Here is a 6,000-nt window from a genome sequence, read left to right as displayed (position 1 = left end):
TGCCGGAGCAGGCCTGGGTTTCCTGAGCTCAGGAGTCTCAGCCCTCCCGTGGGCCCGGGGTGGGAGGTGGCCAGGAGACAGGGAGTGAGAGTTTGGGGCCCTGCCAGGCCTGCAGGCCCCCTGGGAGTTGTCTCTTGTACTCTGACTGTGCATTTATTTCTGGCTCTGGTGCCAGCAAACTCCTGGAGCCTCCGGCTGCTAGGGATGCGGTCTCGGCATCCAGGCCCAGCCGGCTACCAGGTGAGCCTTGGGCCGGGGTCTTCCCCACCCCCACACCCCGCCCCACCTGCAGAATGGCATCATAATGGTGCCTGCTGCAGGATGAGGTGAGGTGTAGGTGGAAAGTGCTGGCACACGGAGGTGCTCAGTAGATGGGCGGCTACTGTTGCTGTCCCTAAGGCTGCCCCCGGGGTGTTGGCTCGGGCTGGGGGATTGAGCCTGCCCCAGCCAGAGCACCTCCACGACACGACACGCCCCTTCACACCTGGCTGAACCAGGTGGGCCCAGCCAGTGCAGGAGGAGACAGAAATGAACCTGGGGCAGTGGCCTGCAGTCCAAGATTGCAGACAGCAAAAACGCAGTGGAAGGAAGGAAGCCACGCCCCCGAGGAGGGAGCCCGCACCTGGCCGATAACGTGCTCTGTAGGCAAGTCCTGTCCCTTCTTTCTGCCCCTTCTTCTCACCCATAAAGTGGGGAGATTATTTCCTGCCTTGATGATTGTAACGATCTTCATGCCAGCAGCCATCGACTGAGACTTCCCTGTGCTCAAGGGAATGATGGAGAGAAACCAGACCCAGCACCGTCTGCAAGGGTGCGCGGCCGGGGGCGAGGAGGTAGAGGGGGCTCCAGCTCTGATAGGGAAGCCCAGGAGCTTGTGGCCCTCAAAGAGGGGCAGCTAACCTAGCCTGGGTGGGGCTGGAGGTGGGGAAGGCCCCCAGAGGAGGTGATGTCCCAGCTGGGCTGTGAGTGGGATGGGAGTCAGCCAGACTTGGGAGGGGAGGAAAGTGCCGAAGGTCATTAGGTAAATGGCCCACCTGTCTGAGCCCTAGCCTCTTCATCTGTAGAATGGCCCAAAGATAAGTACCTGCTTTGCCTAATTTATAGGGTGGTTGTGAGGCTTAAAATTGGATAAAGAGCATGGAAGTACTTCTGAACTATAAAATGTCAGGCACCTGTGTGTTGTTGCCTGTTGTGATGTCTGGAGACCCTGGCTGTTCAAGAAACACAGGGCCAGCACCCTTCTGGGTCTCAGAGAACATCTGGTCTCTTTTAAAAGGCCTCCAATCAAACCTAACAGGGACATATAGCCTCTGTTCACCTTATACCCCTTGATTTAAGAGCTCAAGAGTATTTCTGTAGGGGCGTGTGGCTGTGCTTAGAGGGGGCCCGAGGACGGCCATAACCCAGTCACAGCCCTGTCCCATTGAAGAGGACGGGTGCCTGCAGAAAGGCAGGCCATACGCATGGACCGGGCCTCAGGACCTGGGCAGGAGGGGCTAAGAGCTAAGGGACGTGCCAGGGGAAGGGGTGGAAGACGGGAGCGCCATGAGGTCACTGAGGAGAAATACTTCTGGGTCAGGGAGGTCCGTGAGGCGACATTACCTGGAAAAGCAAGGCAGAGAACACGGTGTGGGCACTGAGCCTGCTTGGGTTTGAATATGGGAGAAGAATGTATGTCCACGCTTGTGAATACGTGAAAATACGCAGATAGACACATCAAGCTGGTTGATGATCGCTTTTACTTTTGTTTTTTCTATATTTTGAAATTTTTGCACGCTATTTGACGTTTATTTCTAGAACAAGTTGTCCGCATGTAATGTATGTGACAGTATAATGCAGAGAGTATAAGGGTCTGACGTCAGCAGGCTGGAGGGTTCCAGGAGGCACCCACAGCGGGTGGTGTCGGGTGAGGCCTGGATGGTATCCTCCCTGCTGGCCTTCAGGACAGTTGGGAGCGGGGACCAGGGGTGGCTTGTTGGAGGCAGCACTGAAGGAGAGGTGTCTGGGACAGGTTCTAGGATTCTTCCTGGGACAGAGACGGGGGTTGGAGGTGGCTGGCAGCCCTCTCCGCACGGTGGGCAGACTGTCCAGGCAGGACCGCAGGCCCTGGCAGTAGGAGCACAGGTCAGGTCCAGAAGGGTAAGGGTTCTCCTGGCACTTGGGCCACCCCCTGAGTGGGACTGGGATGGCAGGAACAGGTCCAGAGGGCCCGCTGGCTAGGGAAGGGGCCTTGTAAATGCTTCAGGGTCCCACCCCAGTCTGCCGACCCCCACAGACCCTTCTCCCTCAGTGATGCCCTCTCTTGGTCTTCGGTGCGTGGGGCTCTCACACACCTTCCCGCCTCTTTACAATGGAAGTAAAGAAACTAATCTCCTGTCGTATTTTATTGGATGCAGGGTACCATCTGTTGTGAGATATACCATTGTTTTATAACCCATTAAGAAAGGAAAAACAGCAAACTCTAAGTTGCATTTCAGTTTCAGAGATGTTAAATGTCAAAAAACCGGGTCTTGGAATCAATCAGAATGACAAGCAGGAGGGCCCCACCCTGGATTCTTTTTTTTTTTTTTTTTTTAAAGATTTTATTTATTTATTTGTCAGAGAGAGAGAGAGAGAGAGAGAGAGAGATCACAAGTAGGCAGAGAGGCAGGCAGAGACAGAGGAAGAAGCAGGTTCCCCGCCGAGCAAGGAGCCTGATGTGGGACTCGATCCCAAGACGCTGGGATCATGACCTGAGCCGAAGGCAGCCGCTTAACCAACTGAGCCACCCAGGCGTCCCCCCACCCTGGATTCTTAATGTACATATACTCATCTAATCCTCTGTCACCTCCTGGCTAGATAGTCTTGTCCTCTGTTTACAGATCAGAAACGGGCCCAGAGAGGTTAAGGGATTTTTGCAGGGTCACATAGCCAGCAAAAGATAAAGCTGGGATTTGAACCCATCCATCACTTTTTCCTCACCCAACCCCACAAAGCAAAGGCTCCTGAGCGCTGGCCCTTCTGAAGAAGACAGCGTTCACATTGCAGAATGAACATAACGCCAGCTCAGAGTTCAGAAATACCCCTGTGGACTGGTCATTAAACGCCCAGAGCTATATGAGTAATGGGGGGAAGGCCTGGAGGGGAGCTGGAGAGATAACGGACAGGAAGGAGCTCAGAGAGCTTCTTGGCTGGTTCATTAACCTCATCCTTGTTAACGATCATTATCAGGACTAGGTTGACCTACGGCCCACCCTGGAGAGAGACCACAGAGACCTGCCCCACACAGATCAATCACCCTAGAGCCTCACCCAGAAAGGCCCACACATTCATTTCCTACAAAGTTATTTTTCGATTTACTCTTGTGAATGAGACCTTTATTTGCGTACGGGTCCCCGAGTGCCCGTGAAGCCGGGCTTGGCGCTAGGGTTACAGCGCACAGCAGAACAGACATAGGTGCTGCTGTGGTGGGGTCACAGACCAGAGGCAATGGACAGTAATCCTCGGGTCCCACAAAACCTGCAACAGGTGCCTGTAGGGGAAGAGACGGCATCAAAGCTTACAGAGCAGAGAATGTGCCCAGTTCAGGGTCAACTGCAAAAGGCTATTCTAAGTGAAGGACTCTTTTTTTTTTTTTTTTTAATTTATTTGAGAGAGAAAGAGATTGAGAGATCAAGTGGGAGGAGGGGCAGAAGGAAAAGCAGACTTCCTGCTGAGTGGGGAGCCCAATGTGGGACTCGATCCCAGGACTCTGGGATCGTGACTTGAGCCAAAGGCAGACGCTTAATTGACTGAGCCACACAGATGCCCCAAAGGAAAGACTTTTGAACTGAGATCTGAAAGACCAGTCAGGGGGAAAGGGAGGCTGCTGGACCAAGGAAACAATGCTGAGGCTGACGGACGTGGACCTCTGAGGACTTGAAAGCTCTGAGTATCTCCAGCTCTGATTCCTAGGCAGGTGAGGCCAGAGAGGTGAAGTGGGCCAGACCCCTAGGCTCCTGGAACAGTGGCTGTGGAGTGACATGCTCAGATGGGCATCTTCTGATAAGATAGGGGCCAAGATGGTAGGTAGGTGAGTGTGTGCAGATGAGAGCAGCTGGTAGCAGTGGGAGGAGAGCTGGGTGATGGTGTACAAGGAGTGTTGGTGATGGGTGGCTGGCGGAGGAGGAGGCCACGCGGGCGACTGCTGGGATATGGCTGTGCTGTCACAAGACCTGCCTTGCAGAGGGAAGGGTCCCGGGAGGAGAAGAGCTATAGTGGGAAAGCTGTCACCCCACTGATACTTGTCCTGGTTTGGGTTTTGTCCATTTTTTTCCCAGCCCTCCTTAGGTATCCTGGTTCATCCAGCACCTGACTTTTGGCGGCTGATGGGGAAAGAGGTCAGTGGGTGAAGGTCTCTGGTGAGGATGAGGTGACGGACCTCGTGGGAGTTGAGGAGAGAGGGGCAGATGGGCGGGGATGAGGTAGAGGAGGTGTCTCCCGGGGCAGAGCTGTGGGCGGGTGTCCCAGATCACTGGACACAAGAAAGCGGCCGATGTTGGATGGCCCAGACGCCATCCCAGAGCTGGCCTCATGGAGAGGCTGCGTCCAGTCTAGGCAGCGGAGTTGAGGCAGCGCCCAATGGGTGGTCAGCAAGGGGGCACTTGGATTAGTGACTTTGGAAGCAGGTGGAACGGTTTCACAGGGTGGCAGAGTGCAGGGTGTGGCCAAGGGAAGTGGGTGACTGAGGACAAGGAAAGGAGGGCCTTTGGAGAGGATACGGCCCTAGGACAGGGGGAAACTGAGGCTGGAGAGGATCTGAGATGGGTCCGAGGTCACACAGGGAGATAGGGGCTCTGCTAGTATGGTTTGCCGTGCTGCGGGTTCCAGATTGCACGGGGTGCTTCCTTTCCTCGGTCCTCCTTGGGAGATGAGAACCTGATGCTGCAGGGTCTGCACATGGCCTTGGCGGGGGGCTGTGGCTAGCCAAGGGGTGCACGTGGATGTGTGCAGGAAGACAATGAAGGGGAGCCGCTAAGCTGAACCTTGTCCAGCAGTGGGGTGTGCGGAGTCTTGGAGGGACTTGGCAAGGGAACCAGTGTAAGCCAGGGCTGCTGACGGGGAGTGCGCTGAGCCTGTTGGGGCTGTGGCAAACACAGTCCAGTTTGGCTCAGTCCAGGGCGTAGTATCCAGTCCTGGGCAGTCACCAAGGGCGGGGGAGGAGGGAGCAGCCTGGCCTGGCAGAAGGGAGTGTTTTGTCATTTCTGTTGAGAATTGCAGGCAGATCATGATAATAAAAGGTCAGACTTTTAGTCTTATTATTGTTTTTAAGTTCTCTATAGAAAATGCACCCCCACCGGGGCACCCGGGTGGCTCAGTCATTAAGTGACTGTCTTCGGCTTGAGTTGTGATCCTGGGGTCCTGGGATGGAGCCCCTCATTGGGCTCCCTGCTCAGCGGGAAGCCTACTTCTCCCTCTCCCACTCCCCCTGCTTGTGTTCCCTCTCTCGCTGTGTCTCTCTCTGTCAAATAAATAAAATCTTTAAAAAGAAAGGGAGGTATTGTAGAGCTATAGAGAGTATGTTTATAAAAAAATTTTAAAAATTAAAAAAAAAAAGAAAGGGAGGGAGGGAAGAAAATGCACCCCCTTCTTGTCTTCACCCAGCCCTACTGCCCTTGTCCCCCTTTCTCTTCCCGACCTTGCCCCCACCTCTCTCCTTGGTTCAGTCCTGGGCCACACCTCAGCTTTGAATGCCCAACTGAGAAGCCATTGAAGGTTTTGGAAGAAGGGATGCTTCTGTCTCAGGGTCGCCCAAATGGGACTCAGCTTAGGAGAAGTCAGGTGGGGAGATTAGGAAGTCAGTGTGGACGAGGGGAGAGGGATGTGGAGATGAGGAGGATGAGAGCAGGGGAGAACAGAGCTGTAGAGACAGGAGCAGGACTTAAGGCCTGTCTTGGAAGGCCCGGGATCCATGCCCACAGCTGCGCACCGCCACACCAGGCCTGGGTTGGCACCTTGGGGGACCACTGGGCTGCCGGGGCT

At 54.8% G+C, this 6,000-nt stretch overlaps 1 protein-coding gene across 1 annotated transcript in view; it reads left to right on the top strand.

Moving 5' to 3' along the window:
- The first annotated feature begins 2,127 nt into the window (after positions 1–2,127).
- Positions 2,128–6,000, top strand: part of LOC111146131 (coronin 2A) — a 42,947-nt gene continuing 39,074 nt past the window's right edge. The window contains exon 1 of the mRNA XM_022501536.1: positions 2,128–2,139. The gene's annotated coding sequence lies outside the window, so the exon portion shown is untranslated. The remainder of the gene's footprint in view (positions 2,140–6,000) is intronic.

This window comes from Enhydra lutris, unplaced genomic scaffold (genome assembly GCF_002288905.1).
Source record: "Enhydra lutris kenyoni isolate GAN:26980312 unplaced genomic scaffold, ASM228890v2 scaffoldscaffold13, whole genome shotgun sequence".
NCBI classification, from domain to species: domain Eukaryota; kingdom Metazoa; phylum Chordata; class Mammalia; order Carnivora; family Mustelidae; genus Enhydra; species Enhydra lutris.
This window is presented reverse-complemented; position numbering and strand designations above follow the sequence as displayed.